This window comes from Hypomesus nipponensis, chromosome 19 (genome assembly GCF_054491055.1).
Source record: "Hypomesus nipponensis isolate SF chromosome 19, ASM5449105v1, whole genome shotgun sequence".
Classification (NCBI taxonomy): Eukaryota; Metazoa; Chordata; class Actinopteri; order Osmeriformes; family Osmeridae; genus Hypomesus; species Hypomesus nipponensis.
In genome coordinates this window covers 14,147,166-14,159,470 of record NC_140379.1, presented here as the reverse complement: position 1 = coordinate 14,159,470, position 12,305 = coordinate 14,147,166, and the positions used below count along the sequence as shown (strand labels likewise).

General features: G+C 42.0%; 1 protein-coding gene across 1 annotated transcript in view; it reads left to right on the top strand.

Moving 5' to 3' along the window:
- Positions 1 to 8,161: 8,161 nt before the first annotated feature.
- znf536 (zinc finger protein 536) overlaps positions 8,162 to 12,305 on the top strand; it is a 150,204-nt gene continuing 146,060 nt past the window's right edge. The window contains exon 1 of the mRNA XM_084682861.1: positions 8,162 to 8,658. The gene's annotated coding sequence lies outside the window, so the exon portion shown is untranslated. The remainder of the gene's footprint in view (positions 8,659 to 12,305) is intronic.

Genomic DNA, 12,305 nt, shown 5'->3' with positions numbered 1-12,305 from the left:
CGTGCATGATAAACATGCGTGGTGGGCGTGACAAAGGAGCCAAAACCAGCTCATAACTTCCTGGATATGAATAGCCTTCTGTGAAAGGTCACCACCATGACAACACTGTGATGGATGTCACCGACGTCCAATTAAATCTTTAAAAAAAAAAGCAGCCTTGGAGGCTCTCTGTGTGCTTATTAAATATAAAACAGCTAAATCAAAAGTCAGAGGGCTTCTCTGTGTTTAATGCTGCCCTGTACAACCAAGAGAGCATCTCTCAATTATTCATGCTGTTGATTGGAGGGTCAATATCGCAACGAATCCTTGTTATGAATGTTTGTAACCAGGCACAAAGGTCACTTGCCAACTTTTGGGGCGTTTTGAACTTTTTTTCCGACAAGGATAAATAGAAGAAGACAAGAGCAAAGAGCAATGCTCCTGAGTTTTGTGCAACGCAAATATTTGCTACTCTGTTGTTAGAGTTTTCCCTCCCTTTTCCTCTGTGTCCATCTCTCTGCCTCTCTTTCTAACTCTCTGTATCTCTATTGCTGTCGCTCTCTTCTCTCTCTCTCTCTCTCTCTCTCTCTCTCTCTCTCTCTCTCTCTCTCTCTCTCTCTCTCTCTCTCTCTCTCTCTCTTTCTCGCTTTCTCTCTCTCTCACAAACAACCTTATTTCTCGTCAATGAAATGGGGACACACCGAAAGTGCCAAAAAATTAGGAAATTTTGATTTGAATACCTGTTCGAGCATTCAAGCATAAAGACAGTCAGTAACCTGGCCCAGTGTAGAACAATCCAGTTGTTGCACACAGTAGAGGTCTCCACAGTGTCCTGCCTGAGCCAGAGACAGGTGTCCCATGCAAGTCTGCCTACTCCTTAACTCTACCTCTAGTTGAACTTATGTTTCTTTTTTTATATATTTTGTATATCCACTCTGAAATTATAGATGAGGATAATAATAATAATGTCATTTTATTCCAGAATCTCAGTCATTACCTGCTGTAAAGTGCTGCTAATTGATACTAGCAGAGAGATAATGATTGCTATGCCCTCCAGGAACATATTATTGCAATATTAACCTTTGTATATACTTATATGCAGAAGACCCGGGCACATTAAGTGATCTGTAAATCTTACTTCTCTGGTAATGCCATTACAAAAGAATGGATACTCGGAGGTGTGCCCTTTTCCTGATTAAGTGTGTCCAGGGTTTTTCAGTCGTCTGCAGGAAATTGATGACATGGAAGTGCAATTTCCGACGTCTCTATTCTCTTATGGCCGTAAAGGTTCCTGTCTGGGGCCTTCAGTCTGTGTCACGCAGGAATGAGCGCTGGTTTGTCCGTCTCCCAGCACGGAGGCCCAGCATCCCTCTGCTGGACTCCCCCAAAACAAGGCAGCCTCCAAACCCAGCTGCTATTTTTGGACCAGGCCATCACAGTGATAATTGGGCCGCACCACAGTGACTGCCGACAACATGCGGCAACGTTTTCTCAACATTGCAGAAATGTTGCGTGTCAGATTCTATCAGGCAAAGACAGAGACTGTTGCTACAGTCAGATTAAAATGTGTGTGTGCGTGTGTTGATGTGTGTGTGTGTGTACGTGTGGGTGTGTGTGCGTGAGTTTGTGTTTGTATGGACACGGTGCAGTAGTAGTTTACTGTTATCTGCCCTGCTATCTGACTGTAAAGGAGAAACACAACAAACTGATGGCATGATTAAAGCCAGTGAGATAGCAGAGGCTTGCTTAAGAGATCCTGCAGCACAGCAGCACACAACTAGTACTGCTGACATACTGCAAATGAAAACAAATTAATTCAGCGAGGGCCGCTGCATGTGTATACATGTGTGTGTGTGTGTGTGTGTGCATAAGTGTGTGTCTGTGTGTACGTGCCTGCCTGTGTGTCTTAAGGCAGTGATTCAAACCCGTGACACAGAGATCACGTCCAAAACGACATCTTAAGACCAAGTGACAGAGTACAGGAAATTGGGATGATGTCGTCTGAGCCTGTGACCTCTTGGCACAGAGGAGGGCTGACGTCCTGTGGCCGTGCTCTGCCCTTTACCCCTCTGCCTGCAGTAACACCCCCCCGCCAGCAGAAGGGATCTAATAGCAATTATTTATTCAGAAAACTATATGTTTGTAATGCTTGTGCTGCATCATTAACGTTTTGATTCATGCAATTGTCTTTCACCAATTTTGTTTACGTTCATTTTTGGGGCTCAGGAAGATGACATATTTTTATTTGTGAACACACATAGTCTTTTTATTCAAGGATGGTTGATGACCTAGAAAGATTGTGTGTTGGAATTTATGTCTGTCCTCTCATGCTTGTAACACAAGGTCTTTGTCCTTGGCAGTTTGTTACAAACAACCAACATAATTCCCATGTGATTGGAGATAATTAATGGATCATTTTAAGGATAGTGGTACTGTGTTGCAGTTCCCTGACAAAACACTGCATTCCTTTATATTCTCCCATTGTTGTGTCAGTCTACAGAGCAGACATTAACCTACTAAGCCTTTCCTTTGTTCCTGGTAACTGGAGACCGTCAGTTAGTGTACACAGAGGTTAGAGTGACTGAGCACTTTTGTGGTGTGGCAGCACTTGACACTTGATTCAGAGTCTCTGTTCACTTCTGTTCTGGATGTGTGACTTCCCTGATTATAGGAAACAATGTTATGGTGCAACAGTTTAGTTTGTAGTTACACAGAGTCCAGTTTTGTGTGGCTTGAGTGACAGTTCATCTTTCTCTACCTTTGTAGGGCCGTGTTTCTCATACAACATCCAACTCCATCTGTCTAAGTCTGCTGCTTGCCTTGGTAAACTCACCTACTTTCAGATAACTACACAGGTTAGAATCTCACTGACAACCAAACCCCCACGCCAGTGTCCTCGCAGGGGTCTCAATCCCAGTCTTCAGTTCATAGAACGGTAGTTTGCTTGTGACTGGACTAGAAGAGACTAGATCACGTGTGTCCGGCGGAGGTCACTGGCGGTCTGCAGGTTCTAATTATGAGCTAATAGCCACTGAGCAGGTCATTTGGAACCATTACTGGGCGCCTGTAGGTAGTTAACAGCCCACAGCATAACCCAGGCTCCTTAATGTTCCCTGGGAGGCCGTTAGCGCTCCGTCACCAGCGGCAGCTGCCTCGTTACTGCGATTAGAAACCAATTGATAGGTAATAGTAAAATATGATGGCTCACTATCCAGGAAATATGGACTCTGGTTGAAAGGTGAGGAGACAGAGGCAGGGGCTGGGGTTAGCTGAAGTATGGTCGGGAGATAGACACAGTGCATGTGTAGAATGGGGTAGGCATCCCTCCGGTTCACCTCAGGTGTTTCCTTTCCTAAGCACATACTGAACATACTAATCGCTGCAATCCCATTTGACCAATTGGATGTTCCTGTAGTTCAAGTACACTGCTCGGGTTTACAAGTGTCAGAGCATATCTCCCAACTCTGTTACATTGAATCCTATGGATGCCAGGAACTCCAGCTGCAATTAATATGCAGACAGTCTGAGGGCTGTTGAAGCATGGGTCATATTTCACTCTTGTTTGTCACTAGGAGGGATAAGCTTCCAGCACTGGCCAAATTGTCAACCCATGTCTCTGATTTGTTAAGTCGGCCATATTTAGAAAGTTTCTCTATGTCTCACTCTGTCACTGGCAGTGGTTTTCATCTGCTTTTGGCAGTGCTTGCAATGGTCATATTGTTCAATAACACACACACACACACACACACACTCACTCACAGGGTTTTGATATATATATATATATATATATATATATATATATATATATAAAGTCTATGAAACGAGGAATATGTTAAGCTTTCAGCAATCATTATTAAATCTTTTATGCTTAACATTGTTCCAAATCAATTTGAGTCAGATGCTTTCATTTAGATATGTTTCTTCCTGTACAGACATTGATTCAGATGATTTAAATTAACATCAGTCCAGTTCTCAGTCACAGGAAACAAAGCACAGGCATATTTGATAAGTATAGTTTGCCCAGACAGATATACAGTAAGAATACTTGTGCAGGGCTCCCTAAAAGGTTATACTATCTGGATGATTAAAATGAAGAGCTTTATTTCTAAATATTTGCCTCAGTGGTATTTGTGTGAGCAGTATCATTAATAATCAGGACTGGCAAGCATGTGGCCTCCCCCCATTGTGGAACAGGAAGAAACAGTAGTATGTTGTGGAAATAGAATGAGGCTCACATACGGGATTGATGTAGCCAATAATGATGAGATTGTAGTGAAATGAACACTGCCTTGCAAATGTTTGTTATAGCTGTGCTTCTCATTTATTGAGATGTCAGACTTGAAAGTGTAATTGAGACAAATTTTAAGTTAGATTTTTAAGTTTACAGTCACAGAGGGTTCAGAAAATCAGATTGTTTAAAATTGCACTCACTCACTTTTCATTAAAGTGAAATACTTTGAAAACATGTCTTCACAAAAGACCTGGAACAGATTATTCTTTGTGAAACTCAAATTGAAGAAGTCAAGCACTTTCTTTTTCCCACATGAGAGCCTTTTTGGTGTGTTTGCATTTAAGTTTAAACTGGGAATAATCTTTGAATTTAGAAAAACACATATGTAGCCGGTGTGTGGTGAAACTCACTCCTCAAGTATGTACCAGGCCACCCGTGTCAGCGAATTGCTAGCTTTTCGTTGGCGTAGTTGGTAGTGGTGGCGCTTGGGAAGTCAGAGGTGGTCAGTTCGGCTCCCGGTGGGAGCGGACGGTTGCCTGTATATCTCTGACGGAACTTGCAAGACCACGTCTGTTACACATCCATACACAAACACGCAAATGCACGCTCTCACACACACAATGTGGTACAGGCAGCTTTATGAATGCTGTGGTGTCAATGTTCTGAGTTTGTTGGGTCTGCTGCTAATACTTCAAATTAGGAATAAGACTCTGAGGTTTTAGTAGGGCCACATTCTCTCAGAGGAGAGAGTGGAAGAAAGAGATAGTGGAAGAGAAATATATAGTGGAAGAGAGAGAGAGAGAGAGAGAGAGAGAGAGAGAGAGAGAGAGAGAGAGAGAGAGAGAGAGAGAGAGAGAGAGAGAGAGAGAGAGAGAGAGAGAGAGAGAGAGAGAGAGAGAGAGAGAGAGAGAGAGAGAGAGTAACGTAAGTGTATCTAAGAGGTGAGCAGGTCCAGTCTGTGTCTGTGGTGCACTGTCCTGGGTGTCTCCTGGCGTAGAGCAGGAGCAGATATATCTTCAGTTCAGTAACATCACTGGGGAACAGCTATGAAAGGATGGTTGTTCCGGGTCTCCAGTAAACCTCTACACCCTGTTATCGTCACCCCCCCCCCCACACACACACACACACCACACACAGTCACTGCAGTGTATACCTATTTCCCTGTAGGCTTTTGTACATACCGTTTTTAAACAAGTAGTCCTGTTTGTGGAGAATCTGGGGGCATTAAACTTAGAAACGAACAAAGTGGTTAGATTGGATGTCAAAAGCATCTAGGTATATCCCTCTTCTGAGGGATCGTGACAGTGTCTCGCTAAGCACCTGTTGCTTTAAGGTGAAACAAGCTGGGAAAAACTACACTCTGAATGACTCTCTCAATAGTAAATGGCAGCTGTATTAAATGTTGAATAATGTATTGAAGAGAACCGTAAAAGATGTAGTTCTTGATTATTCATACACTAGGGGACATTCTAATAGGGATGTGACTTCACCATGAACTTGGTACAATCTGATCATTAATCTAGTTTTCAGTTCAAAAATGAAATACTGAACATAAATACAATGTTAGAACAATAAAAAAACATTGAAACATAATACTATGCATTCATTTTCAGCGTTTCGTTTAATTTTTTTTTTTTCCTCAAGCCATTTGTGTACTCTGTGTCAATTTGTTATTCCCAAAAGCGTTATGCTAAACTTCTTTAACCGCTGGCTATATGGTGTATATGTGCTATATTGTAAGTGATTTGCATGCTTAAGTCCATATGGAAACTTCCTTTTGACCTGCTTTCCCATCCCCGTGGTATTGTCAAGCCTGTCACCCGATAAAGAATCACTTGACTTGCTATAACAAGTTCAAAAGAAACTGAGGACGCGCTGTTGATCCATGAAGAATCGAGAAAAGGAACACCCCTACTGCTCGCGCTATCATTCCCATAGAGATAGCGATATTATTGATGGGATGGTTATGCTAATTTCTTTAGAGACAAACTTTTATTTTGGAATTTGTTCAAAAAAGAATTTCATACGCATGAAACTGGAAAATGCAGGGCTGAATTCCTAACCGTTTAAGGGGCAGCATGAGAATCAGATTTTCATAGTGAATAATGAATGTGGACTATCTTATAAAAAAGTATGTTTTGTCTGGAAGGAAAAGAAAGTACAGCCGGGTTCTTCCTCTCACTGGATTATCTATTAATGTTCCACTGCAATAAGATACCAGCAAAAAAGGAAATACGATTTTATTTTATTTAATCATTATTAATTGTATTATTTTCAAAATAAGTGACTACAGCTAATATCATATGCACCATTCACTAAATCGAGAGGACAAAATGTAAAAAAAAAAAAAAAAAACTAAACTAGTCTAACTTATTTTTCATGCTTTATGTGTCACAAAGAGTGCATGTTCAAAAATCATCCCCACTTAGGCTCATTCTTCACACTTGCCAAACAGCAAGGTCCGGATCAGTTACATGCCCAGATGGAGCGTGATGCACTCCTAGCACGTTAGTTTACTCGGCCTGTCATACCGCCATAGTGACCGTTATGGGAGTATCTTTGACTCTATCTCTCTCTCTGCCTCTCTCTCTCTGTCTCACTCTGTGTGTCACACACACACACACGCACACACACACGCACACACAGCCCTGCATGGCACGGGTGAGGAGAGGAGGAAACCTAGCGCGCAACCCTGCTGTGAATACTACCCAGAAAGACCATTGTGAACCTGTGTCCGGTTCTGGGGGATTTGATACCATTCGAGTTCACTGCCATCATGCGTGTCATAGTTCGACATTTTGAATAATCAAACCCTGTCCGCCTCTGCCCAAGCCGTCATCGCTCTACTGTCTCTCTCATTGTCAGCATCTCTTCGCATACCCTCTCTGTCTCATCATCAGCTCAGTCACATGCACTCACATTATAGAAAACAAGCTGTCCGCGGGAGTACTTGATACTTTTTTATTATTACCAAACCGTTCCCATAATTACGCCGTAATCATTATATAATCCTACAACAAAGCTTCTATTGAGGCAGTGGCTTTTGTCAACGCCGGGACACTGAATCTATAATTGCATTATTCAGTCTCTTCCAGCCCCCCTATAGAAGCATAACGTAACAAACCATCCTGATGCGAACATTTCAGAAGCGTGAACGGCCTGCCAGTAGCCTATCGTTGTCCTGTACAGGAAAAGTTAAGCCACCAAAGTTTAGACTCCCCTTGAAATGTTCAGCTCTTTAAAAGAAAAAAAGAGAGAAAAAAGAAAAAAACATTTTCCCACGTTACTTGGGACTGGAGTGAGAGCGCGTTATTTTGGACTTTTCCTTTCTCTGTTTTAATACCAGGTGTGGAGATCCCGTGTTAAACATCTTGAATTGTATAAAATATCACATTTATAAATACATATGTTGAACACCAATTGCTTTGATACGCGCTCCCAGACAAGGTGTTAGGATAAACCCTGTTCGTCAAGGCGTCAGGGAAAAAAAAACGTCCCTCAGGAGCGGTTTGCGTTTGTGTGCATGCGACTGGCAACATAACAGGCTTATTTACATTAAATACGCCACAAGGTTACAGTCCAGATGAACGTCATTTTATCTCTGATTACTTCTCTTAAGCACTGGAGCGGTGACTGATGCACGGGACGCGCAGTCAACACCGATTTACCCTGGAGTTTTGGGGAAGAAAGATACTTGAAATAGTTTCCTGAAAAAGGTAAGAAATTCTACTTTTTAAATATGATTCATTTTCAATTGTAAGTCGATGTGTCCTGTATAGCGGATATCTGAGCCAATTATACGGGGGTGCCTGTGTAACAAGAATGACAATGTGTATAGGCTATGGTTCAAGAGAGAATAGACATATTTTAATAACAATGTTTATGGAAAACTCAAGGTCAGGGACCAAGCCGCGAGGTCGAGATTCATTTTCGACCGCAACACGGGTTTTAAATGTACGGTTAGAGCTGATTTCTTAAATCCGGTTATTTTATCGTGGGTTCAGTAGGCTACTAAGCCCCATCAATGCTGAATGCCGCAAGACCTAGGCTATCCAGTTGCTGTGCATTACGCTGCGAACGACAATGGAGTGCTTTTTTAACGGTACAATGCATTTCACCTACCAGATAGGGGGAGTCCAAGCTGAAAGATGGAAATGTGTTGTGATGCACGGTGATCAGTATCAATGAACACGTTTGACCAGAGAAAGAAAAAAACAGACCGAATGAAATAAAACGCTCTTTTTTACTCAGGATGCGTGCGGAACAGTTAGGGAGAACATTGTGGAGTAGAGAATTGTAACAGGTCCGAAGCGCACTTTTCCCCCTTCACCGAAAGAAAATGATCCGGTCAATCATATGGACAAGCCTCATTATTCAATGAACACACTCTCTCGCAACGCATCGTTTACACGCTGGAGTTGTTACTTCGCTGTTCTTCAAATTTAAAGGTAAGTGCTCGGCATAGTGGCTTTGGGGAGGTTTGGAATTGCAACTCGACAGCTTTTCGCTTTTGGAAGTCAGTTTACTGAACAATTGTTAGCATATCGATTGTAGCATCTCAGCGGGGCCCTGTCTACCTTCGTGATAAAAAAAAATACAGTAGAAATAAATATTCCTAACGTGACGTTTGTATGCGGGGTTGTCAGGGGAAAACAGCTCCATAATAGCAGAATGCGATCACATGAACGTCGTCTTTGAACTTACTGTACAATTGGTATACTGTATCATACAGTGTAAGTCTATACACATTTGTCACAACTAAGATTCTTAATGTATTGCATAGGTTTGATGTTGTTTACAATTAAATTGTGTGTGCGTAAATGCTTTGGAGACAGCATAGTTGTTAAGCCCGTGTATTCGCGACTACTTTCGGAAAGTAATCTATGTTCCTCTAAGAATCTGCTTCGAAAACTTTCTCTCTGCATCCCCGGGGGTCCCTGGTAAAATTTCAGAGGAACCTTGGCAGTTGATAGTTAGAGAAATGGGATTAAAGTTATCCGGTGCATGCCATGTGTCAAAACTTGTGAGATGGAAGAGCCGGTGAGACCTGCCATTTTGTGCTGTGATCGACCTCTTATGAATAGCAAGCCCCGCATTATGCTTTTAGGAACGTTATGATGGCATTCAACAACTGAGGGCGAAATGTCATATCAAACTATAAAACCGTTTTATCTCGATACAACACTTCTATCACAAGAGACGAGGAGATTTAACGACTGATTCAAACACAGTCGCTCTGGGGAAATAGTGTAGATCTGGGGAAAGTTCAAGAATTTTGGAGACGTGAGACGTTGCATCCGCGCGACTGTATGACAGATAGTTTAATGAAAATGACGTAGTCTTAACGTGGACAGGGTTGACTGTTAGCTACATATAATTCCATTTATCATCTGTGATTATTCATGTTATCTCTAATCTACTTTAAATTTGTTTAAAAATGGAAATGTATTTAGAATATTTATTGTTAGGCATCGTTACGCTGTGTCCTTGCGGTTGAACCTCGAGATGATTTTCGAATCTTTAGTTCAGACACATACGTGACCCCTGGGCGTCTGGTGTAGCTACCTAACTATGAGCAAACTAGGATATAATTTGTGAGGAAAGCAAAAACAAAACAGTATCGTTAGACTACAACGCCGTCGCCGTGGCTTGAAAACTCTCCGCCGGGGTAGCGTTGCAGGTGCCCCTCTTTAAAGGTGCAGTCTCTGTCTCACCTTGAGTCTTAAGGGAAACGACCTCCCATGTAAGTACAGATGACCCCGGTGTGTTCTGACCCCAATTGCATAAACTTACACCGACTAACAGCACAATGGTTGTTAAGACACATAGCATTAAACAATGTCCATCTCATTGTATTGTGTACTGCTGTTTTATCTTTCGCAACGTGGAGTTTAGATAAATGGTTCTTCCTCTCTTTGTCGAAAGAAAGGGACAGATGCCATGCTGTGCTGATGTTCTGTGAGTCTGTCATTGTTTAGTGGTATTTACCAGGCGGATATTATGTCTGTAATACTGTCTGGGCGTGGGCTTGACTTTGTATGCTCTTTTCATTTTTCTGATTTGAGTTGAAATAGCGATGGACAGGAGTTCACACTAGTTTGTCCCCTATTCCCATTTTTTTCTTTATACTTGGCTGTTGAACCTCCGTGCATTACATTTGAACTTCTAATCTAAGCAATTAACCGGTAGGTAATGGCTAAAACTGTGTGGGGTGTAGTATTAGTTGAAAGGAGAAATTGTAATTTAAATAATACAAGAAGAGTTGAAGTAGTTATTGAGGGGCATAAAATAAAAGTAAAACTATAAATAAGAGTAATGGCAACAATAATGATAATAACAATATTAATCATTGTTGTTATTATTGCAAATATTATTTTAATTGTTATTATTGTTATTATTATTATTAGTGTGTGACCAATCTGTACTGATAACACTAGTCCATATAATAAAAATACATTTAAAAATGCAATAGTCTGTACATGGATAAGAAATACTTACAAAAATTATACTGAGTCTAGAAACTTTTTTGCACATTTCTGTCAGATTTAAGACTCAAAGTAAAAAATGTAACAAACTGCCATGGTAAAAACACATTGCTTGCAGTCGTCTAAAACCCATTCCTGGATAAGGAGGTGTGAGTGTGTGAGTCATGGCGCTGAACAGCTTGTTCTGAGGTTTCCTTCTGCTCCACCTGAGAGCTGACCAACCTGAGGTTTAGGTACAGTATGAGGAGAGGGAGGACTAGAAAGAGACAGAGAGGGAGAGACAGAGGGACCATGTCACGCAACGGATCTCATCACATCAGCAGTCCTTCTCTCAAACATGTCAGTCTGTCAGTCAGTCAGCCAGTCAGTCAGTGTGTGGTGAAGCCAATGAAACAGAGCTGTGTCCGGATCTTTCTCAGTGAGACCCTGAAGACCAACTAGCCCACTCTGATAGGCTGAGCAGAGACATCGAGGATAGAGAGGTAATTCTCTCTGAATCAGGCAGTGGAGGATGTCCATCAGCTGTATGTAGCTCTGGAGAGACAGCTATGGCTGACCATGCTTGCTCAGCTTATTGGCTATTAGTTATTAATTAATAGTGTAGCAGCCCTCTCCACTCACTCAGAGGGTAAAGACTACCACTCCTGAGATAGTATACTCTAACCTCACCCTCCCAGCCTCACCCTACCCTCACCACTAGCCACCAGCGAACGTTGTGTAGTGCTGTAAGTGGGGTGGGGGGTGGAGGGAGGAAGGGAGGACAGCATGTCACCCAAGTGTTAGGCTGGGATGAGTCTTGTAGTACCGTCACCTTCATGTAGAGGGGTCAGAGTAAGGGAGGGGCGGAGAGAGGGGGGATGTTTGGCGAAACAAATATCACATAGGACTAACTTGCTCTGTAGCTCAAACACAACCTATACTTATTATATCTTTTTTTTTTTACCCTTTCCTAGCTTTATACTTTAAGGGATAGTTGTAAAACACATTACATATATGCGTAAATGTTTGTTTCTAGACAGTTGAATTGTCATGCTCTACCTTTTGTAGTATAGCCAAATCTGCTTTTAAATTCCTTTTGACATTATTATGCATGTCAGATCATTCTCTGAGGGGTTTGAGGTCTTGTGACTGTGGCTGCCAGGGATGTCAGTCCAGTGGGCTGGGAGTGCCGTTGTGAAGGGTGTGGCTCCTACAGTATTTCTCCTAAGCCGGTGGGGCTTGTCCACTATAATAAGAGCACCAACACTGACTGCTGCATCTCAACCTTGTAAGATTAGGGTGTGGGGGAGCTTGGGCAAAGTAAGCTGACCCTGGATCTGTGTGTGTTAGGATGATTCCTGCAGAGTCCAAGTACAGGCTCAGATAACTTCTCGCTTGATTGGCAGAGGCATTGTGTGTGTTATACAGGGATTCCCTTTGTGTTAAAGATTCCCTGACATTTTGTCTTGAGCTATGAATCCTAGCTGCATCTGCGTGTTTTTCGAAACAAGAAAAGTAGATGTCACCGACAAAAAATGAACCAAACCAAAAACGAATTAAGAAATACAACGTACCAAATCTATAATCGTCCCTTTGAACACGTTTCCTGCGAGGGAGAGAGAGGGTAAGCG